Raw genomic sequence first — 24,978 nt, 5'->3', positions numbered from 1 at the left:
AGCAAAAAATAATATCCGAGGAGCTCTCACAAAAAAAAACCACTGCTCAAACACTGCACATAACTTTGAACATTGATTTTGTTTTTTTGGCGAGAGTTCCCCTGATGTTATTTTTGGCTCCAATTTTGCAAGCAGCTCAAACATTTGATAAAGATTGATGTCCCAAATTTTCAGATTTTTTCGACTTTGTTTGAGCATGTTTTTTTGATGTTTTTGCAAACTCGTGTGTAATACACCCGAGAGTAGAAAATCCATTCTCGACTGATACTGATCCTCCGTTAGTTTGTGCTAGATTCGTATTCCACGGTAGATCTAACCACGTCCGTCTTCTGGTAGATAGATTTTTCTGTGTTTCCATCCAAGTACAGCTAGTGAACAACATTAACTATGCTTCACCATGACTTTCATTCTTATATGCAAGTGGATCTGTCCGACTCGTGGTGTCCAACACCGAGATGACTGACGGTGACCAGTACGGTGAGAAACTTGCTGAGCTGGAGAAGGCGTTGCTCGACGAAGGCATGGATCCAGTCGATCTACCCATCTCGCTTCTCAAGGACATCATAGGGAATTTCTCCGAAGCTCACTAAATTGGCAGCGGAGGGTTCGGAGCGGTTTACATAGTACGCAACCTTACCATCCACTCTCGATCACAATCAAGATCGAAATCAGCTAACAATGACAATATAGCTGATATACCGATTCTTTGTGAGCTGCAGGGAGTGCTTCTAAGTGGTGGTACCATCGCTGTGAAGAAGCTCTTTTAGAAATTCGAGATCCTGGACAAGAATTTCGCGAGCGAGGTCGCCTGTTTCGTCGGGGTCGAGCATAAGAACACGGTGCGATTCCTGGGGCACTGCTCCGAGACACGGCACATGATGGTGCCATACAACAGAACGGTTGTCTGTGCAGAACAATGGCAGATGCTGCTCTGCTTCGAGTACCTGCCCAAAGGGTGCGTTGCTAATCATCTCACTGGTAGAATCAGATCATTTTTATAGCTCTCCTTCCATTTATACTGTATACTGTATAGTACTACATGTCTACAAACTTCGCTACAGAGTAGTAGTAGTAAATCTGAACCTTGTTAATTCCTTTTGGAAACTAAATGGTACCTTTGAGCTCCATTCTCTTATACCACTACACAATATGCACGCTTCTGTTGGCCATATCTTGATTTGTCATCCTCTCTTGCCTCAGAGAGAAGAGTGCACTAAAAAATATGTCCATAAACATCAGCGTTCTCTTCTGTTGTAATGTAGTAGTGCATCGAGCTTAATCAAGTCACCAAAAGAAATTCCAAGCATCTCAATCTGCCAAGCCAATATGTTGGCAAGACCACATCTTCACACCCGAATTTTAAAATAAAGTGGTGATTACTTTGCTACCAACTGTCACACTCACCCGCATTTCGGAAATGAAATAGGTGTTTCTAGAACTTTCTTTGCACTTGTTAGTATATTAGCTTTGCAAATCGCACAACCAATCAACCAGGCCCTTTTTTCCTTCAATTGGACTACTTATCCCACCACATATAGTACTAATTATTTGTTGTATCATATACACTCCACAGATCTTGTCGAGTTCAGTGGACCATGCGTTATGAAATAATTAAGGGGATATGCGAGGGTGTACATTACCTTCATCAGCAGCGTATTATTCACATGGGCCTCAAACCTCAGAATGTACCATTGGATGATAACATGGTGCACAGAATTGCGGATTTTGGTCTATCACGGCGCTTAAGCGAAAGCAAGAGTCGTGCTATTACTAAAAACACGATTGGGTCGAAGTAGGTTAACAATTCTCAATGAGAACTTGATGTTTTTACCAGTCATCTACCAACTTCGTTTCACACTTTACTCACTAACCATGCAAACTGCAACTCTTATGCAGGGGATATGTGGCACTAGAATTTATAAATAAGGGAGAAATCACCTTCAGGACAGACATATACTTTGGGAGTTATAATTATGGATATCCTTATGGGACTTAAAGAACACTCCAATGTTAAGGAGGTAATTATGAGGTATGCTGCAAAACTACCTCCTTGACACCGGCTTCCCTGGCCTCCTCCACGCGCACTTCTACGAGTCAGGCCCCTACCTCAAGTTCGCACACTTGACCGCGAACCAAGCCATCCTGGAGGCATTTGCTGGCTGCCGTCGTGTCCACGAAGTCGACTTCGGCATAAAGCAGGGTATGCAATGGCCTGCCTTTCTCCAAGCCCTTGCCCTCGGTCCCGGCGGTCCTCCGTCTTTCCGCCTCACCAGCATTGCCCCGCCGCGTCCGAACAAGAACTTCTTGCAGCAGCTGGGCTGGAATCTTGCCCAGTTCGCGCACACTATCCAAGTGGATTTCCACTACCGCGGCCTCGTCGCCGCTACGCTCGCTTACCTGGAGCCATCCATGCTGCAGCCGGAGGGTGAGGAGGAGGACCGAAATGAAGAACCCGAGGTAATCGCCACATCAACTCCGTCTTCGAGATGCACCGGCTGCTCGCGCAGCCTGGCGCCCTTGAGAAGGTCCTAGGCACCGTGCACGCCCTGCGGCCGAGGATCATTACCATGGTAGAGCAGGAGGTAAACCACAACTCGGCTCTTTCCTGGACCGCTTCACCGAGTCTCTGCAATACTACTCTGCCATGTTCGATTCTCTTGAGGGTGCCGGCTCTGGCCCGTCCGAAGTCTCATCGGGGGCTGCTGCTGCTGGTGGTACGGACCAGGCCATGTCAGAGGTGTACCTTGGCCAGCAGATTTGCAACGTGGTGGCTTGCGAGGGCGCGGAGCGCACAGAGCACCACGAGACTCTGGAGCAGTGGCGGAACCGTCTTGGCAATGCCGGGTTCGAGACCGCGCACCTGGGCTCCAATGCCTACAAGCAGGCCAGCACGCTGCTGGCTCTCTTCAGCGGGGCCGATGGGTACAAGGTGGAGGAGCAGGAAGGTTGCCTAACACTTGGGTGGCACACTCGCCCGCTGATCGCCACTTCGGCTTGGCGCCTCGCCGCACCGTGATCACAAGTTTTATATGATGTGAGTACACATCATGAGCATGGAGCACAACCCCTCTCCGGCACACTTGAAGCTAAATGGCAATGAACACTGAATTGAAGCGACCAACGACCGGGTTACGGTTCTGTCTGGCGTGAAGAGATGGACAACAAACTCCGAGCAGATCCGGCATGTAATTCGTTCTTGTTCTCAGTTCTCCACTTCCATGATCCGTAAACTCTTCTGAAGTCTGCTGTTATGTTTTAAATATCAATTATCATATTAAATAAAGACGGACCGAACTTTGGTTAGCTCTAATGAGAATTTTGTATACAAGGCACACATCTAAAACTGAGCTGAGCTTTGTTCTGGTCTTGATCGTCAGTAAAAACTTAGAATGGTGTTCACTGCTCTGATGAACATATGTTGTTGTGCATTTCTGTTGCTTCAGTGGTGGCTTTGCTCTAGTTGAATGTTTGATTTGGGAGTTAGCAGTAGCCTTAGATTTCACATTAAAGATTGGCCTTTGCTTTGAGCTAGCTATAGCAAAATCACGATCTAGGAATTGCTGTAAATGACGCGTCTTCTTGGAAAGATCTCGTGTGGGTTTTCTCAGTTGTGCCTGCTTCTGGTTGGCTGTCTGGCCACCCTCTGCAGGATGATTGTTTCTGATCTAAAAATGAACCTGCACAATAGTTGGAGAGGTTCATAGCAGAGGAAACTTTGTACATTTTCTCCATGCGGGTATTATTACATTTTCAAGTGTGGAGTACTGAAAAAAAAATACATAAAAAAAAGTTCACAAAATTCAAAAAGTTTGAGAATTTGAAAAAATACCTAATTTAAATGATCCATTAAATTTGGAAAAAAAACATGAATTTGTAAAGTTCATGCATTCAAAATATCGTCATGAAATTAAATAAATGTTTCACGCATTTTGAAAGAGTTCAGGGATTTGAAAAGGTTCACATTCTTTAAAAAAAAGATCACACATTTGAAAAAAGAGTTCACAAAAATAGAAAATATAAATAAAAAAGTCAAATGAAGAAGTAAAAAAAAAACAAAAACCGACTATCCTGTAGCAGAAACCATAGAAAACAAAAACCGTATATAAAAATTAGAGAGAAACCAGTTGGGGAGATAAATTGGCCAGCAGCCCACTTGGCACCGGTCGTTGCGGGTTTGTATTTTCCTTGCTCGTTGCGCTGTGATGTCCTATTCAGCGACCTACACGCAGGCACATACTGTTCAGCACACCTCCCCGCTTGAAAATTCAAAGAAGGTTATCCGATTCAAAAACATGTTCATGGATTTACCACAACAAATAAAATGTTTCTAATTTCAAATATTCTTCACAACTTTAAGAAAAAATATTATTCAAAATATTTATCGTCCTTCAAAAACTCATGAGTTCGAGAAAATGTTCATAATTTTAAAAAATGTCCGTGAATTGAAATAGTTACAATTTCGAAGAAATGTGGGCGAATTTTAAAAAAATTTATCATGTAATTATTATTTTCTAATATACAAACAAAAATCATGAAGTGAAGATGTTCACCAAAATGTTCACAAGTTTAAACAAGTTTATTATTTTCTAATATACAAACAACCACGATATTAAACAATGTTCACAAGTTTGAAAGATGTTCACAAAAATGAAGAAGAAAAAGGAAAACTAAATATGGAAAAGAAAAAAATGAAAATAAAAAAGGTACAAAAATGCAAAAAGGAAAAAAACTAGTTTAAAAAAGGTCCTAGAAGCTTCCAAAACCCAGTGCGGACGAACACCGGCAACGGGCGGACCCACTAAAGCAGTGCATTTACGCCGGAGGGTACGCGCTACGATGCTATCCGGCGACCCATGCGCCAAACAGGATTGCCCGGTTGCGCATCTCCCGCGGGTTGTCTGCTTCTCAGGCGAGAGATAGGCCTAGCACAGGCAGATAGCACACGTATTTTATTTTCGTTTTCCACGTTCCCTTTTTTTTATCAGGTTAAAAGTTGTGAATTCGAAACAAACCCTCACATGCTTCTTTGGAGGTGAGGCCTGTGTTCGGCTCTACCGCCGATGAGTGTGCGGCCTGCGGGACGGGGTCCATCCACCCGTCCTTGGGCAACGCAATCTACTCCGGATTGAGGTCCGGGGCTACTGCAGGGGTGATATCCCGAGCGTTGTCCGACAGCAGGTCTAAGCCGTGCTCATTGTGATTGTCCAGCGTTCCTGGCGCAGGCCTGAACCTGTTGAAGATCAAGTCTCCGCGGATATCGGCCGTGTAGTTCAGGCTTCCGAACCTGACCTGGTGGCCAGGGGCGTAGTTGTCGATCTGCTCCAGTTGGCCAAGCGAATTGGCCCGCAATGCGAAGCCGCCGAACACAAAGATCTATCCGGGGAGAAAAGTCTCACCCTGGACCATATTGTTGACGATGATTGAAGGAGCCATCGAGCCTTGCAGCGACGACACAGAGGAACTCTCAATGAAAGCACCAATGTCGGTGTCAAAATCGGCGGATCTCGGGTAGGGTGTCCCGATCTGTGCGTCTTAGGCTAATGGTAACAGGAGACAACGGACACAATGTTTACCCAGGTTCGGGCCCTCTCGATGGAGGTAAAACCCTACTTCCTGCTTGATTGATATTGATGATATGAGTAGTACAAGAGTTGATCTACCACGAGATCGTAGAGGCTAAACCCTAGAAGCTAGCATATGCTGATTATGATTGTGATCGTCGCTCTAAGGACCAAACTCTCCGGTTTATATAGACACCGGAGAGGGCTAGGGTTTACACGGAGTCGGTTACAAAGAAGGAAATATAATATCTGGATCGCCAAGCTTGTCTTCCACGCAAAGGAGAGTCCCATCCGGACACAGGACGTAGTCTTGAGTCTTGTATCTTCACGCTCCAACAGTCCGGACAAAGTATATAGTCCGGTTGTACGGATACCCCTAATCCAGGACTCCCTCACCCATTCCCCCTGGGCGCGCCCCCTGTCTCGTGGGCCCACGGTGGCCGCCCTCCACTTATTCCTGCACCCACACACTCCATCTTTCTCCCAAAAAAAATCCCCATCCAGCTCAAGCACGAGTTCTAGCTCATTTTGCTGCGATTTTTCGATCTCCTTGCTCAAAGCTCCATTCACAAAACTGCTTTGGGAGATTGTTGCTTGGTATGTGACTCCTCCATTGGTCCAATTAGTTTTTGTTCTAATGCTTTATTGATTGCAAATTTTTGCTGCATAGATGACCCTGTTCTTGAGCTTGCATGTCAAATTTATGAGGTCCCAAGTAATTCTAATGCCTGATATAGGCTCTAGGCACTTGTGGGAATAGTTGTTATCAATCTTGTTTAGTTTGATTCACTTTTATTTTGAAGTTACTAATAATTTCAGAAATTTTTCATAGGAAGAAATATGTCCAGGAAAATGTACCAAGGTGGTTCCTCAACAAAGAGAGGACCCATGCGTGCTATGCGTGATCAAGACGATGAACCACCGAGGGAAGCTGAGGTGCGGTCTTGTGAATGGCCGTCAGAAGAGTTTATGGTCAATGCAGACATCAAGGATGAATTTGACGCATATGTGCGTAATGCCGACCTTGAGGACTTCATACAAGATAAGTGTCCTCAGTACTATCAATTGACTGATTCATTCGTGAGAAGCTTTAAATATACATCTTCGCGTAATTCTCAAAACGTCCTGTTTGATATTTATGATCAATCTTATACCATGGACTTAGAAGATTTTACAACTGCTTGCAAGCTCCCACAGTGGGGCAATGTTCATGAATCCCACAAATCTGAATATAAAGACTTTCTTGCTAGTATCACTGTGGAAGAATCTAGGGATATAGCACAAGCTACCATAGGGAGCATTCATTTTCCTGCTATACATTATTTTGCTCTTTTTCTTGGTAGATGCATTAATGGTAAAGACAAAACATGTGTGTCCCTGATCTTTGTGTCCTCAAGAGTGCTGTATTAGGTAATAAAAATTACAACTTGGATTCAATAGTTGCACGTAGGTTGCATAATAATGGTTTATCTGAAGATTTATTTGGAGGAATTTATGCGACCCGTGTTGCTAACTATCTTGGTATATCCCCGCGTGAGGGTGATATAGAGTTGCCTGCCACTTATTTAGATTTTGACACTATGGTCAGGCACCGTTTTATTGTGAGGAATGAACAATTCCTCCAGTATCGACTAATCTTTAACAGACGTCGCGCTGTCCATGTTACTCTCCCTGCTCCTTCCCTTTTTGATTACCAGGCAAAACAAAGATATGTTGTCACTAGGGAGGAGGCAGCCGAGAACGAGAGGAGAGCAGAGGTAGCTCGCCAATATGCCGCAGCTCGGGATGCATTGGCTGCTGCATCTCAGTATGACCCCGGTTATAACTTCGGATATCAGCCAGGCTATCCTTGGCATTATACCAACTTAGGCCAAAAGCCTAAGCTTGGGGGGGTACGTATTTCTCACCGACTTTACATTCATGTTTACACACTTATTCTAGTTGTAGGTGCTCATACTCTTTCATTGTATTAGCCATGCTAGTTTAATTTCTTTTTCTAGCTTTCTTCCTGTGTGTTTGATAAACCTTAAGAAAAACCAAAAAAATTAGTAATAAATTAAATGAAAACCCAAAAAGATTTCTCGTTCTTCTTTTTGCTTGTTGGGAGCTTTCCCGTATAAATAGTTTTATTTCTTTTCTTTCCTTTGGGGGTCAAGAGTAGAAGACCATAATGAAAAATCTTCAGTGGCTCTCATATGCATGATTGTTTATTTAACCAAGAGCCCATATTACTTTGTCTTCTCTCTTGAGTTGAATGCTTGCAGATTCCTGCTTAGTCCAGTACACGTGCACTATTATTATTATACACACCGTTCGGTCGTGCAACTGAAAGGCAATAATGACGATATATGATGGACTGATTGAGATGAGAGAAGCTGGTATGAACTCGACCTCTTTTGTTTTTGTAAATATGATGAGTTCATTGTTCCTGATTCAGCCTATTATGAATAAACATGTTTGCGATGACAATTAGAGATTGTAGTTGCTTATGCCATGCTTAATTAGCTAGGAGCTTATAATGGTTTACCTTGCATACCAACATGCTATTAAAATGGTTGTGATGTGGTATGATAGGATGGTATCCTCCTTTGAATGATTCGAGTGACTTGACTTGGCACATGTTCACGCATGTAGTTGAAACAAATCAACATAGCCTTCACAATATTTATGTTAATGGTGGATTATATCCTACTCATGCTTGCACTTGGTGTAGATTAATTTTAATGCATGTTCATGACTTTTGTCGCTCTCTCAGTTGGTCGCTTCCCAGTCTTTTGCTAGCCTTTACCTGTACTAAGTGGGAATACTGCTTGTGCATCCAAACTCCATAAACCCAAAAGTTATTCCATATGAGTCCACCATACCTTCCTATATGCGGTATTTACCTGCCGTACCAAGTAAATTTGTATGTGCCAAACTCCAAACCTTTAAATGAAATTCTGTTTTGTATGCTTGAGCAGCTCATGTTTCAACTAGGGTTGTCTGTATCTTTCATGCTAGGTGGGTTATTCTCAAGGGGAGTGGACTCCACTCCTCATTCACGAGAAAATGGCTGGTAGCCGGGATGCCCAGTCCCATGATCAAAAAGATCAAAGCAGATCAAAATAATTAAAACAAAACTCCTCCAGGACTGTTGTTAGTATGGACGGTACCCCATTGTTTCGGATGGTCATGGAGTGTGCTTGTTGGTGGTGGGGGAGTATAAACTTTTACCATTCTGTTTGGGAACCGCCTATAATGTATGTAGCATGGAAGATATCGAGATCTCATAGTTGTTGCGTTGACAATGAAAGTATACCGCTCAAAATGTTATTCATCTCTATTTTAAAATTGAGCTCTGGCACCTCTACAAATCCCTTCTTCTCTCTGCGAAGGGCCTATCTATTTACTTTTATGTTGAGTCATCACCCTCTTATTAAAAAGCACCCGCTGGAGAGCACACTGTCATTTGCATGCATTACTATTAGTTTATATTGGGTATGCCTTGACTGGATCTCTTTTACCATGAATTACAATGTTTAGTCAGTCCTTGATCTTTAAAGGTCCTCTGCATTTATGTTTTGCGGTTTCAGAAAGGGCTAGCGAGATACCATCTTATTATATCATATTATGATTGTTTTGAGAAAGTGTTGTCATCCGAGAGTTACTATTATTGCTCGCTAGCTGATTATGCCATTGATATGAGTAAACATGAGACCTAAGTGTTATTGTGAATATGGTTAGTCCATAATCTTTGCTGAAAACTTGAATGTTGGCTTTACATATTTACAACAACAAGAGCAAACAGAGTTTGTACAAGTTTTTCTTTATCACTTTCAGTTTATCAACTGAATTGCTTGAGGACAAGCAAAGGTTTAAGCTTGGGGGAGTTGATACATCTCCAACGTATCTACTTTTCCAAACACGTTTGCCCTTGTTTTGGACTCTAACTTGCATGATTTGAATGAAACTAACCCGGACTAACGCTGTTTTCAGCAGAACTGCCATGGTGTTGTTTATTGTGTAGAAAACAAAAGTTCTCGGAATGACCTGAAAATCCACGGAGATAACTTTTGGAAAATATAAAAATACTGGCGAAAGAATCAAGGCCAGGGGGCCCACATCCTGTCCACGAGGGTGGGGGGCGCGCCCCCTGTCTTGTGGGCCCCCTGATGCTCCACCGACCTCAACTCCAACTCTATATATTCCGTTTCGTGGAGAGAAAAATCAGAGAGAAAGTTTCATCACGTTTTACGATACGGAGCCGCCTCCAAGCCCTAATCTCTGTCGGGAGGGCTGATCTGGAGTCCGTTCGGGGCTCCGGAGAGGGGGATTCATCGCCGTCGTCATCATCAACCATCCTCCATCACCAATTTCATGATGCTCACCGCCGTGCGTGAGTAATTCCATCGTAGGCTTGCTGGACGGTGATGGGTTAGATGAGATTTACCATGTAATCAAGTTAGTTTTGTTAGGGTTTGATCCCTAGTATCCACTATGTTCTGAGATTGATGTTGCTATGACTTTGCTATGCTTAATGCTTGTCACTAGGGCCCGAGTGCCATGATTTCAGATCTGAACCTATTTTTTATGAATATATGTGAGTTCTTGATCCTATCTTGCAAGTCTATAGTCACCTATTATGTGTTATGATCCGACAACCCCGAAGTGACAATAATCGGGATACTTCTCAATGATGACCGTAGTTTGAGGAGTTCATGTATTCACTATGCATTAATGCTTTGGTTCGGTACTCTATTAAAAGGAGGCCTTAATATCCCTTAGTTTCCACTAGGACCCCGCTGCCACGGGAGGGTAGAACAAAAGATGTCATGCAAGTTCTTTTCCAGATGCACGTATGACTATATTCGGAATACATGCCTACATTACATTGATAAACTGGAGCTAGTTCTGTGTCACCCTACGTTATAACTATTACATGATGAATTGCATCCGACGTAATTATCCATCACTGATCCAATGCCTACGAGCTTTTCACATATTATGCTTTGCTTATTTACTTTACCGTTGCTACTGTTACAATTACTACAAAACTGCTATCTTTACTTTTGCCACTGTTACCATTATTATCATACTACTTTGCTGCAGATACCAAGTTATCCAGGTGTGGTTGAATTGACAACTCAACTGCTAATACTTGAGAATATTCTTTGGCTCCCCTTGTGTCGAATCAATAAATTTGGGTTGAATACTCTACCCTCGAAAACTGTTGCGATCCCCTATACTTGTGGGTTATCACACGGCACCCCGACCCCCTGACCCCCTGACCCCGACACCCCGACACAACACCCCGACACCCCGACCACGACACCACACCCCGACCCTGACACCAAACCCCGAAACCCCGACCCCGAAACAGCACCCCGACCCCGACACGGCACCCCGACCCCCTGACCACATGACCCCGACACCCCGACCCCGAAACCCCAACCCCGACACCCGGACCCCGACACCACACCCCAACATCCCGACACCCCGACCACGATACAGACACCCCGACACCCCGAACCCGACACGGCACCCCGACCCCGACACGACACCCCCGACACCCCGACCCCCGACACCTCCCGAAAAGGTGCTATTTGGCCTTCCAAAGGCCGACGGGGTCATATATTTGTGAATTATGAGTTAGGTTGTATATTTTTCGATTTTGTTATGCAAAACATCATATATATTTGTGTTGATCGGGTGGATTAAAATGTGCAGTTATTTCGTCGCTGCGAGTATGTGGTGTTTGACGACCACCCCGTGCGTTCGACGAGCTCTGCCCCTGCGTTCGTTGGTGAGCACAAATGACATCTCCTCCTCCCCCCTTCATTTGCTTTGTTCCGGTCTTCGTGCCAAGGAAACTTGCTAGCTATAGGTGTCAATCATCACTATGCATAACCACTATGTGTCTCCCGTTCGAAAGGGTTACACCTATAAATATGCATGCATTTGCATATTTATAACCGTGATTCTTTTGAATTGTCCAACGTTATCCATGGACGGCCCGAGTATGTGTAGATTGGGTTTGTTTTCCCATATCCTCTACTCCGGATCAGATGCAGAATTTCGTCAGTGCCTTCCTGTTGTTCTCCAGGTACACATCCTCTCTGCTTATTGCTGAGACGTGTATCAGGAGAACAGCGGGGAGGTGCTGCCGAAATTTTGCATCGGATCCGGAGCACAGCATGGGAAAACAAACCCAATCAACACATACTCGGGTGGGATTAGGACCTATCTTTACCTATTATCGTGTAGGTTGCATGGACATAATAAAACTGACAAACTCCATTAACTGATGGATATGGTTTGCTTAATTATGTATATATTTCTTGTGTGTCCAGTAGGAAGTCAATATGATGATGTGCGTGGATGTACACCGGTTACACTAGTCAGTATGTTTGGATCGAGGAATGGTTAACAAAAACCAAGTGGTTTGTTAGAGCCGCATTTGCAAATGGCCAGAAATTAAGCTGGTGCCCCTGTGTCCGGTGCGACAACTATAATCAGAGGGACGAGCTTCAAATGAGTAAACACCTGTAGAAGTTTGGTTTTACGCCTGGTTACACGGTCTGGACATTACATGGTGAGTCTGCCCAACGTGTCAGAGCCGAGGTGGTTCGTCGTCACACCGACGAGCATGGTACCGGGATGGAAGACATGGTGCAAGACTTTGACGATGCTCGGGACTCGGACGAGGAGATGGAGGAATCTGCAAAGGCCTTCACTAAAATGTTGGAGTCCTCAAAACGTTCTCTCCATGAGCACACTGAGCTTTGTCAGCTGGATACCATCTCAGAAATAATGGCATTGAAGGCTCAATTCAACTCGGGCAAAGAATGCTACGACGCGATGATGACAGTATTCAGACGATTTCTACCCAAAGGCCATGTGCTACCTGCAATCCTGTACCAGTCAGACAAAATCCTTCGTACTCTTAAGATGCCCTATGAGAAGATACATGCCTTTGAGAAAGGATGTGTCTTATTTAGGCGTCAGTATGAGGACTTGAACTATTGTCCTAGCTAGTGATTGTACTAAAAATCAACACTACCTAGCTAGTGATTGTACTAATTAGTGTTGTCTTGTTTGATTGTAGACCTTCTACAAGGTTTCAGAGGGAGAACAGGAGGCCGCGTCTATGGTTGTCGAAGCCGAGTGCAAGCGCCTACTTCAAAACCTATGGCACGAGGCTCGGGTGCAGGTCGTTCTACGCCTTGAAGGGTATTAGGAGGGGCAAGGAGAAGTGTCGTGGCAAGTTTCTGAGTAAGGACAAGTACTTGCAGGTAATTACCTATTCTTAAGGCCTTGAACTTAGTTTCTTGATTTGATTCGTAGGCGTAGCGCTGAAATTTCTCTTGACTAACTTAGGTGCCCCCGAGATGGTGTGCGGATACGATGGACTGTTGGGAGGCGTTGGTGGATATGTGGTGCTCTCCCCAATGGTATGTCGAACACCATAGGGCGAAGGATAAGCGTGACCAAATGCTTGGTGTGCCACACCATCAAGGGAGCTCCAACCTGTTTGAGTATGGGGATCACTGGGTATGTGGTTTCCTACATCATGCATTCATGCAATTTCATTCTTCATGCTATAATTTTCCCTTCCAAAATGACTTAATATGCTTACACTACTAGGGAAAACCCTAGTAGTAGCGTGGGTTTTGAGGCTAGCAGCAGCGTGGGTGGCCGTGCTACTAATAAGGCGCTACAACTAACTTATAGTAGTAGCGCGGACTGTACCCGCGCTACTACTGCTGACGATATTAGCAGCGCTTTTTGTGAACGTGCTACTATTACCTAGCTGTAGCGATTTCGCAGTCCCTCGCTACTGCTATATCTTTCATCATTTGCCCCCCTACCCCTTTCCCTTTCAGTTTCCCTTTTAGATACTAGATACTAGGTACTGCTAGTAGATATCAAATTCATAAACCATTACAGGGTAGTACTCCCTTCGTTCCAAATTACTCGTCGTGGTTTTAGTTCAAACCACGATGAGTAATTTGGAACGAAGGGAGTACTAGATAACAATTTCATGCATAGTCAACATGCATCCTCAAGCAGTACAAGGTCATATCAACGGCGATCATCATATGTAGTTCTAGATGATATCGACGACGATCATCATATGTAGTTCTAGATGATATAGCCACACACACATATGTAGTTCTAGATGATATAGCCACACACACATATGTAGTTCTAGATGATATAGCCACACACACATATGTAGTTCTAGATGATATCGAGGGCAATCATCATCCTCAAGCCTGGGCGGTTGGTGTTCCTGATAGTAATTAGGATGGCCTGTCCAACACGAAGATTCCTGCCATCAAGGAATTTCTTCCACCCAACCGAGTTTAAGTGTGTGCGACCGTCCATGTCCACGCCGTAAGTACAGGTTGTGACGGAGCCCCTTGCAGTAAGGCATAGTCCAGCTGAGCCTGCTTCATTAGGCTCGATACCATAACTCACAGATATGCTCTTTGCCAATTTCTGAATAAGAAAACCATATAAATTAATAAATAGCCTCGCAAATAAGTACATATGGATTATCTACACTATTAATAGTTTCCTTAGATTCTACACTAATAAGCATGTGATCGAACTCTACACTAAAACATATCATCGACTAGATTCCACACAACATACCATATCATTGGGCTGTACACTAAGTATTTCATCGGATAATTTGCATTTGTAAGTATAACATACCATATCATGTCGATCAACCATGGTATTTGTCAGTCGGGTCACAAATGGCACCCCGACAAAATGAGCACGTGGCGGAATTATGTCCCACAGGTTGGACACCTCCTCCTCGCTTAGCCTTGTTCTTTGAGCTATGATGGCTTCATGAAGTGGGTCCTCATCATCTTCACCGAGTGGGTCCTCATTATCTTCATCATCTTCATCATCTTCGTCATCTTCATCATCTTCCACCAGGTTGAGATAAATGACAGCCAGCTTGGGTATTTCTGCTCTGAAGGAGAAGCTGATCAACTCACCACCAGTAAGACGCATGCGGGCGAGGAAACGGACCCATCCATCTCCTCCAATCTGTGACATATTGCGTCTTTTATCGACCTCCATAGTGTACGGCCCCCAGGAGCCTCAAATGTCACAGTGTCTCCTGTTAGCTTGTTGAATTTCAACCTCACATTGCATGGGACGATCTGTGTAAGAAAAGAAAACTGACACAATGCAGTAATGGCAACACTAAAAATAAAATAGTTGTTACATTTCATCTAATTTCTTACCGCCGCATGACAAAAACTCGGCTAGAAGTAGATGCCGAACAGCTTGCCAGTTGCAAGGCTGTTGGCGCACCTTGACTTGCACAGTCGACATAGTGGTGGTGGTGGTGGCGCCATTTTCCTAAAGCAATATGAGCAAAGGATTAACGATTAGATGACAAGGTACCACCTACCAAAGCATTTCGATGGCACCTATTGCCTAAGATAATTGATTAAAAAAACAAGTGACAAATTTATCTAAATTGGCACCTACATTTTTCCAAAAAAATAACTTATTACAAAAAAAGAAAAGCATCTACCTATCCATGTACAGAAAAAATAACAATAAAATGGTACATACTAAATCAACTAGCATACTAAATCCACTAGCATACTAAATCATCTAAATGACACAATGTTCTAAATCAACTAAATCAACTAGCCTACTAAATCAACTAAATCAACTAGCCTACTAAATCAACTAAATCAACTAGCCTACTAAATCAACTAGCCTACTAAATCAACTAAATGAAAATTTTCTAAATCAACTTGCCTACTAAATCAACTGAATCATATCAACTAAATCAACTAACTCAACTAGCCTACTAAATCAACTAAATCAACTAGCCTACTAAATCAACTAAATCAACTAGCCTATTAAATCAACTAAATGAAAATGTTCTAAATCAACTAGCCTACTAAATCAACTGAATCATATCAACTAAATCAAAATGTTGCATATAAACTAGCATACTAAATCAAAATGTAGCAGGGACGAGGGAGAAGGAGGGGTGACTCGAGGAGGGAGTAGAGAGTATGACGGAGGAGGAAGGCGGAACGAGGAGGGGCCGGCTGGCGGCGAGTGGAGGGAGGACGGAGGAGGAAGGCGGAGCGAGGAGGGGCCGCCCAGCGGCGAGTGGAGGGCGGACGGAGGAGGAGGCCGGTACCGATTCCAGCAAGGAGGATGAGGTGACGGCGGCGCAGATCGGTGGAGGGGCGACGGGGAGGACCGGCGGCGCGGGGGGTTGAGGGGGAGATCGAGTGAGTGTGTGGATCTGCGTGGGTTATTGCGACTAGTTAACTTAGCAGCAGCAGTTATTGCGTAAATGCGCTGCTGCTACGACCCCTAGCAGTAGCGCTCTTTGTATTAACACGCTGCCGCTATAACTGGCCTCGCGGCGGTGCCGTGGGAATTTTAGCAGTAGCGCGTCTTTGAGTGTACGCGCTACTGATAAACTTGTTTCAGCAGCGAGTTTTATCTGCGCGTGCTACTGCTACTTAGCAGCAGCGCCTGATTTTAAAGCGCGCTGCTGGTAACATTCTGTGTATAGGCTTTCCTTAGTAGTGTTAGTTAGTTAAAAAATGGCATAACTACCTTGGATAGTATATTTATGACATAATTAGCTCTAAAATGACATAATAACCTTACATAGCTCTATAAAATAACTAAATATGCTTTAGTTAGTTAAAAATGGCATAACTACCTTGGATAGTACATTTATGACATAATTAGCTCTAAAATGACATAATAACCTTAGATAGCTCTATAAAATAACTAAATATGCTTTAGTTAGTTAAAAAATGGCATAACTACCTTGTATAGTACATTTATGACATAATTAGCTCTAAAATGACATAATAACCTTAGATAGCTCTATAAATAACTAAATATGCTTTAGTTAGTTAAAAATGGCATAACTACCTTCGATAGCTCAATAATGACCTAAAATAATCATAGCTAGTTAATTCATGACATAATTAGCTCTAAAACGATATAATAACCTTAGATAGCTCTATAAAATGCCTAAATATGCTTTAGTTAGAGAAAAAATGGCATAACTACCTTGGATAGCTTAATAATGACATAATTAGCATACTTTCGTCAAAAATGGCATAATAATCTTGGTTACCTCACTAGTGCAGAACCGGACTTTAGCGCCGGTTCGTAAGGGCCTTTAGTGCAGGTCCTACAACCGACACTAAATAATGGAGACTAAAGACCCCCCCCTTTACTACCGGTTCGACACGAACCGGCGCTAAGGTGCCACCACGTGGCACGAGCCAGGCCCGGGTGCTGGTAGACCATTAGTACCGGTTGGTAACACCAACCGGTACTAAATGTTTGGGGGGGTTTTGGTTTTATTTTTATTTTTCATTAATTTTGTGTTTTCCATTTAATTCTTTTTTGTTTGCCGGTATTTTACGATACTACAAATTGTACACGTTATGCATATATATAAATAGATTTTCTCGTACGTAGAACCGCAGACACACACACACACACACACATATATATATATAATGGTGTTGGTTGTGACACATTCAATGATATATATATATATATGTTGCCTTGGTGCCTTCGGAGCACGATGACAAGTGGTTCATGGGGGCGGTAGCGGGTAATACTATTCTCCTTTGGGATCTATGACCTGGTCGAGCAAAAATCCCGCTATTTCCTCTTGAAGTAATAGTATGCGGTCCGCTGGTAGGAGCTGCTCCCGCACCTCTCTGAACTGTTAAAAAGGAGATCAATATGCATGTCTATTAGTTGTGTGACTAGATATCGATAATGGTGTGAATAGCGTTCTGACAAACGTACCCAGTCCTGTCTTTGAGATTTTCTCCTTTTGGACGCCATCATGCGAATGTTCTCGCAAACGTAGAATGCACACAGATCAGTCCATTGCGCCTGCTTCAGGGTCTTTACGAGAATGGAATTGAATCATATAATGAATAATCAAGCATGATAATTAATTAATGGTATTGAAACAAGAATTAAAGAGATGGTAGCTAGCTAGCTAGCTAGTACTACTTAATTACTTACCTTTGGTCGATACCAAAACAGCTTTTTTGCCCATTTGCCTGGAGTCACCTTGATGAACTTTACCCAAGCCCTGCCCGCCGGCAAAGAAAATTAATAAAGGGGTTGTTAAATAGTTCATATCAGGAAATGACGAACTAAATAGGCCGAGATATAGTTAATAATGATTGAAATTACCTGTTGACTATCCCCTTCACGATGGTGTAGTCACTTTCTTCTTTAAGTAGTGAGTCCAGTACTTCAACTATTCCTTTGTCAACTTTAATGTCTAACAAGATCTAGTGGAAACTGCATGCGCACACGTTTGCATGTCTTAATTAAGCGGGCATGTGCATAACACTAATCAACTACCGTAAACCGTGTACACTTAATTATTAACATCTAGCTAGCTAGTAAGCAAAACAGAATTTGTAGTACAAGACAGTGTGACTCACAGGAAGTTGTAAGGAAGTAGTATATCTTCATTGGTATTGAGGCACTTGAAGAACTCTAGCATGCTTTCCTCTAAATTTACTCGAGAAGTTGGAAGATTCCATGTGTACTCATTAATGGTATTTGGGTCAATGAACCCAATGCCATAGCGTCCAGATTTTTTCATTTCATACATCTTCATCCTGCATATAATACCACAGAAAAGAATATATAGTGATGATAATTACATGTAATGATTGATCAAAATGATCACTACAGCTAGCTTGAGACTTAAATTACAGAAAGAAATCACTTACAGACAATAGCAACTGACGATAGATTTGTCGAGTGCGTCTTGATTGTATAACTGAAATAGTTCTGAATACTCAACGGACAAAGCTTTCTCATGGAAGTAATGCTCCTCCTTGACATTCACCATGAGGGACTCTTGATTGGAAATCTTGGTAATGTTCATGTACCATTGATGCAATTCATACATTCTCATTGGGAGGTTCTTGACCTTATCTGGCTCGACCAAAGGTTGGCCCCGGACATATTTCCGTTTTATTTCCTCCTCTCTAAGCGGAGACATGGGCTCAATTTTGAGGAGTTGTCCAACAGTGATCTTGAGCATTTCAGCCTGCATTATATGCTCCTCCGCTATTACCACATCGCCCAGCTGGGGAACGTTAATGGTTTGCCCACAATAATATTGGGCGCGCGTGATCCTCTAACATGCGCTGCAACTTCTTCTCCAAATCACTTGCGCAATTTCTCTTTGCATCGGCAATGGCCCGACCTAGATCATCAGTGGTCTCATCTGATGCCACTTCTTCAGCTTCTTCCCGCATTGCCGGCTCAGCTTCTTCCCCCATTGTTGTATCATCGTATTCAGGGAACCCATGGCCAGGATAGCTGTCGTCGTCCTCTTCTTCTTCATTGTCTTCCATCATAACCCCTCTTTCTCCGTGCTTGGTCCAAACATTATAGTGGGGCATGAAATCGGACTCAAATAGGTGGACGTGAATGGTTCTTGACGTAGAGTAATTGTGACCATTCTTACAGCCAGCACATGGACAAGGCATAGAACCATCCGCCCGCTTGTATGCCTCAGCGGCAAGCAGAAAAGTATGCACACCATTAATGAACTCGGGAGAGCATCGATCATCATACATCCATTGTCGGCTCATCTTCATTACACAACACCGAATAGACCAAATTAATACAAGTTCATACATAAAGTTCATATACAAAACTTAATTAAATGCAACATACAAATAACTCTCTAGCTAAAGAACTTAAATGCAACAATAAATGTGATCAAGATTGCAACTAAGGTAACAATTGATCCAACAGCATAATGATACCAAGCCACACTATCAATGGCATATTTTCTAATCTTTCTAATCTTCAACCGCATTTTCTCCATCTTGATCTTGTGATCATCGACGACATCGGCAACATGCAACTCTAATTCCATCTTCTCCCCCTCAATTCTTTTCAATTTTTCTTTCAAATACTCGTTTTCTCTTTCAACTAAATTTAACCTCTCGACAATAGGGTCTATTGGAATTTACGGTTCACATACCTCCTAGATAAAAATATCTATGTCAACTTGATGGGCGTAATTTGTCATAAACACGAAATGCAACAACTAGTTTTAAAAGAGAATATACCACATCCGAATCATAACAAGGACGAGGGCCGACGGGGATGGATATCAAAACCATGGCACTATGTATAACAAACAACGTACGGGTAAGATAATTATACGAGTAACTATATATCCAAATCACACAAACATCAATTTGGTAATGTAAAACATTCATGAACAAGAGCCTCACCACAAGGTGGTGCCAGCGACGGGATGGTGTGGGAGATCGACGGTGGTTACGACGGAGATTTAGAAGGCACTAAGTAAACCACGCCTACATATGCAAACTAAGTGTTATTTGTGACCTCAAATTGCGTATAAATCAAATACTAGCACATATAATTCCTCCCAAATTACTAAAATTACAAATTAATCACTATATAAAGCATTGCAAGAGCTAATCTAGCAATGAGAGATGAAAGGACAAAGTTGCTAACCTTTGTGATCATTTGAATGGATGGGGGCCTTCAAATCTAGACAAATTTCGGGAAAATGTGTGATGAGCTCGAGGAAGAGAAGGGAAGAACAGAGGAGGAGAGGGGAAAGGGGAAGAATAGAGCGAGCTCAAGTGGACGAAGGGTTTATGTACGACGACCTTTAGTGCCGGTTCGTGCCACGAACTGGTACTAAAGGTGCTGGAGGGGCCCCAGACTGACAACATCCTGCCACCACTCTCTTTAGTACCGGTTCGTGGAATGAACCGGTGCTAAAGGTTTGCCACGAATCGGTACTAATGAAAGCGGCCGGCTAGCCATTGGAACCGGCACTAATGGACACATTAGTGTCGGCTCAAAATCAAACCGGCACTAATGTGCTTCACATTTGACCCTTTTTCTACTAGTGCCTCCAAAATGATCTAAACTTAGCTTATTTTCCTCGAAAATGACATAATAAACTTACTTACCTCCAAACTAACCTATTTATATAGCAATATCATTCTTCATGCTATCTTGAGCCCTTAACTATAAATTTTGTTCCTCTCTCAGGCGCACCACCACAAGAAGCCTGTCCCAAATCTGTTCGACCTCTATGGCATGGCCCATAGTGCCCCTTACAAGAAGGCTAGGGCATTCTCGGAGGAAGACCTAGATCATCCAGAGAGCTTCACCAACATCTCCTCCCACCACAAGCTCGTGAAGTATGATACGTCTCCAACGTATCTATAATTTTTTATTGCTCCATGCTACTTTATCTACTGTTTTAGGCAATATTGGGCTTTATTATCCACTTTTATATTATTTTTGGGACTAACTATTAACCGGAGGCCCAGCCCAGATTTGTTGTTTTATGCCTATTTCATTGTTTCGAGGAAAAGGAATATCAGACGGAGTCAAAACGGAACGAAATCAACTGGAGAAGCTATTTTTGGAAGGAAACCCACCTGATGGACTTGGACCCCATGTCAGAAGATACGGGAGGTGCTCACGAGGGTGGGGGGTGCGCCCCCCTGCCTCGTGGGGCCCCCGTAGCTCCACCGATGTACTCCCTGCACCTATATATACCTACGTATCGTAAAACTTCCAGAACAGAAGATAGATCGGGAGTTCCGCCGCCGCAAGCCTCTGTAGCCACCAAAAACCTCTCTGGAGCCCTTCCCGGCACCCTGCCGAAGGGGGATCCCATCACCGGTGGCCATCTTCATCATCCCGGCGCTATCCATGACATGGAGGGAGTAGTTCACCCTCGGGGCTGAGGGTATGTACCAGTAGCTATGTGTTTGATCTCTCTCTCTCGTGTTCTCTCTCATGTTCCTCTATGGCACGATCTTGATGTATCCTGAGCTGTGCTATTGTAGTTGGATCTTATGATGCTTCTCCCCCTCAACTCTCTTGTGATGAATTGAGTTTCCCCTTTGAAGTTATCTTATCGGATTGAGTCTTTTATGAGAACACTTGATGTATGTCTTGCCGTGATTATCTGTGTTGACAATGGGATATCATGTGCCACTTGATGTATGTTTTGGTGATCAACTTGTGGGTTTCGTGACATTGGGAACCTATGCATAGGGGTTGGCACACGTTCTTGACTCTCCGATAGAAACTTTGGAGCACTCTTTGAAGTACTTTTATGTTGGTTGGATAAATCTGAGATTGTGTGATGCATATCGTATAATCGTGCCCACGGATACTTGAGGTGATAATGGAGTATCTAGGTGACATTAGGGTTTTGGTTGATTTGTATCTTAAGGTGTTATTCTAGTACGAACTCTTTTATAGATTGATCCAAAAGAATAACTTTGAGGTGGTTTCGTACCCTACCATAATCTCTATGTTTGTTCTCCGCTATTAGTGGCATTGGAGTGACTCTTTGTTGCATGTTGAGGGTTTGTTATATGATCTATCTATGTTATTATTGTTGAGAGAACTTGCACTAGTGAAAGTAAGAACCCTAGGCCTTGTGTCCTATCATTGCAATACCGTTTACGCTCACTTTTATCATTAGTTACCTTGCTGTTTTTATATTTTCAGATTACAAAAACCTATGTCTACTATCCATATTGCACTTGTATTACCATCTCTTCGCCGAACTAGTGCACCTATACAATTTACCATTGTATTGGGTGTGTTGGGGACACAAGAGACTCTTTGTTATTTGGTTGCAGGGTTGCTTGAGAGAGACCATCTTCATCGTACGCCTCCTACGGATTGATAAACCTTAGGTCATCCATTTGATGGAAATTTGCTACTGTTGTACAAACCTGTGCACTTGCAGGCCCAACAACGTCTACAAGAAGAAGGTTGTGTAGTAGACATCAAAGTACAGAGACGAGGGGAAGGCGAGGAAAGGGGAGGACTTTAACCCGAGACAGGATCCTTTTGATACAGAGTTGGTGATGATATCTGGTGGAGGGAGGTCCCATGGCTCCATAGCCATTGGTGATGGACTGATACGTTGTCCTAGGACTCTCCCGCAGATCAAGAAGCGCCAGAGTAGCTCTGATCCTGAGATAACGCCTCGTGCACAGAGCGCGGAGCTCACCATGGCGGTTAGTTATACCGGTTCTCTCACCTTTCCTCCATTACATTGTGTGTGCGTCCGTCGATGATTACAATGCTAACAAGGAGTGGTGTGTTGCAGGAATTGGTTGAGAAAGAGAGATTGAACACCCAAGCGCTTTTGGAGGCAGCAAGAAGGGAGGCGGCGGAGAGGGAGAGGGAGAGGGAGGAGAGGAAACATTTACTGTCAAACATGTTGTGCGAGGGTTGTCTACCTTAGCTCTAAATTGACCTACACACTTAGCATTTTTACCTACCTTAGCCCCAAAATGGCATTTTACCTACCTTAGCCTATTTAGTCCACACATGACATAATAAGATGAAGAAAATCAAGGAAGAGGAAGAAAAGAAGGAATAGGAAGAAAAGAAGAAGAAGAAGAAGAAGAAGAAGAAGAAGAAGAAGACTAGCTAGAAGAAAAGGAAGAGGAGGAAAAGAAGAAGAAGAAGAAGAAGAAGAAGAAGAAGAAGAAGAAGAAGAAGAAGAAGAAGAAGAAGACTAGCTAGAAGAAAGGAAGAGGAGGAAAAGAAGAAGAAGAAGAAGATCTCTTCTTCTTCTTCTTCTTCTAACTTTCATCTTTCCCAATTTGCATATTTCCTTTAGATGAGGAAACTTGCATTGATGGAGTGTCCTATTTCTTCTATTGCTTCCTTGTTGTTTATGAAAACTTGTTGGATATGTATATATGTCTATATGGATATGTTGTTGGAAACTTGTTTCTGGATATGTATGTACATATATGGATATGTTGGACTTTGTTGAACTATGTTGTTGGATATGTTGGATTTGATGAAATATGTTGTTGGACATGCTGTTATATGTTGTTGGATATGTTGGAGTTATATGTTGTTGGATATGATGTAGTTGTATGTATGTATGTATGTATATCTGTTATATGTTGTTTGCCAAATTAAATGGATAAAAAAACAGGGGATATATAGCCTCTTTGCCGTCTGCTAACAGTCGGCAAAGAGGCCACATGGCAGCTTCCTGTACAAACTGGGAACACTAGGCTGCCTATTTGGTCACTTTGTCGTCTGCCAGCAGACGGCAAAGTGGCCAAATAGGACTGGCAAACAGGGCCAGCTATGTCGTCTGCCAGCGGACGACAAAGATTCAAAGCTCTTTGCCGTCCGCTGGCAGACGGCATAGCTGGCCACGTGGCAGCTTCTCAGCGCTGGCCCAGCTGAGCTCTTTGCAAGAGTTTGGCCTCTTTGTCGTCTGCTGGCGGACGGCAAAGAACACGCCGTTAACCCCTAACGGCTCTCACCCCACCCCATTGCCGTCCAAAATCTTTGCCTTCTTCTTGGCTACGACGGCGGACGACACAACCCTTTGCAGTCCGCTTCTATGAAGCAGACGGCAAAGAAGGCCTTTGCCAGCACTCGTTCGGCCGCACATTTTGCCGTCCGCCGTCCATGCCTTTGCCGTCCGCCATGGCAGACGGCAAAGAAGCTGATTCCAGTAGTGAAACCCCTCTGTCACCCACAGTTTAACTAACTCATCACAGTTCAACTGGTATCTTTTGGGGAAAATACTGCAGTAAGCAAAGCATCGCGTCACCTGCTAATCAAGATGCTGGTAACTCCACCACAGGGCCCCCGTCGTCTCATTCAGAAGGTCACGATCTCGAACTTCTCTCCAAAAGTCGACATCATTTTTTCTTTTACATAGATGCCCTCCCACTGTACTGGCCGCCAGAGGTGATCCTTTCAGCTTCTGTGCAATTTCAGCCCCAATAATTTTGAGTTCCATTTGATCTGGATCATCTGCATTTGCATCTTCAAGGGCATAATACATGAACAGTTCCAAGAAGACTTGAACATCCAAGGGACGTATCGGAATAGCAGTGCATGCCACACCAGGACCAAGATCTGAAAATGCATCTTTGTGGCTACTTGTTGCAAGGATCTTGCTTCCTCTATTTCCAAGATTCAATGGAGAGAGTAACTTTGCTAGTTTCTGCTTATCGTCATACTTACCACACCAAACATCATCTAGTACCAAGGGGAATCATTTTCCCTCTAGTTTCTTCTCTAATTCATTTTCCAGGACATCAAGGCTCTTGTAATCAGGGCATGATTTATTGTCCATTGAAGCTGCCTCAAGCATCTCATTGAAAATGTCACCCACACTATAGTTCTGAGAAGCATGAATCCACATAACAAGGTCGAAATAGCCATTAACTTTCTCATACTTGCAAACATGTTGTGCGAGGGTTGTCTTCCCAGATCCTGACATGCCATGAATGCTAATTACAGAGAAACATTTACTGTCACTTGAGCTTGGATTGAGATCAACATTTTCATTATGAAG

At 43.3% G+C, this 24,978-nt stretch overlaps 2 pseudogenes; one reads left to right on the top strand and one right to left on the bottom strand.

The window, feature by feature from the left end:
• The first annotated feature begins 2,031 nt into the window (after positions 1 to 2,031).
• Positions 2,032 to 3,016, top strand: LOC123084472 (DELLA protein RHT-1-like; annotated as a pseudogene).
• A 588-nt stretch (positions 3,017 to 3,604) lies between these two features.
• LOC123084471 (putative disease resistance protein RGA4) lies at positions 3,605 to 24,663 on the bottom strand (annotated as a pseudogene).
• Between the last annotated feature and the right edge of the window lie 315 nt (positions 24,664 to 24,978).

The sequence above is a fragment of the Triticum aestivum genome, chromosome 4A (genome assembly GCF_018294505.1).
Source record: "Triticum aestivum cultivar Chinese Spring chromosome 4A, IWGSC CS RefSeq v2.1, whole genome shotgun sequence".
Classification (NCBI taxonomy): domain Eukaryota; kingdom Viridiplantae; phylum Streptophyta; class Magnoliopsida; order Poales; family Poaceae; genus Triticum; species Triticum aestivum.
This window is presented reverse-complemented; position numbering and strand designations above follow the sequence as displayed.